Below are 551 nucleotides of genomic sequence, written 5' to 3' on the forward strand. Positions count from 1 at the left end.
CAGCAGCAGCAGATGGGTAGCCCATACAGGGGATCCGCGAGGGGCCCAAGGCCCCTGAAAAGAGACAGAGAGAGAGCGAATGCAGCAGCAAAAGCTGATGCTGTTGCTGCTGCAGTTGCTGCAGCAGGAGCAGCAGCAGCAGCAGCAGGAGCAGATTTCTTTGGCCGGCTGCATGCAGAGTGCGTTGAGCTGCTGCAGCTGCTGACACCCAGCGAAGAAGAAGAAGCAAAAAAACGAGAGGTAAGCCACAGCAGCAGCAGCAGCAGCAGCAACACCAGCAGCAGCAGCAACACCAGCAGTAGCAGCAGCAGCAGCAGCAGGAGCAGCAGCAATTAAAAAAGAGAAAAAAATAAAAGCTAGAAAAAAACAAAATAAATAAATTTATGTGTGCATGCAGGCAGCGGGGCGGGTAGAGGCCGTTTGTCGGCGTTTGTTTGGTTTTTGTTTTGTTGAGGTTTTTGGTTCTTCCTTTACTTCTCTCTGTCTCCCCAGCAGCGACTTAGATATTTGTGCTTTTGTGCATACACAGCCCCCCCATCTAGACCTTTATA

The sequence above is a fragment of the Eimeria mitis genome, genomic scaffold, assembly GCF_000499745.2.
Source record: "Eimeria mitis Houghton genomic scaffold, Emh_scaff3907, whole genome shotgun sequence".
NCBI classification, from domain to species: Eukaryota; Apicomplexa; class Conoidasida; order Eucoccidiorida; family Eimeriidae; genus Eimeria; species Eimeria mitis.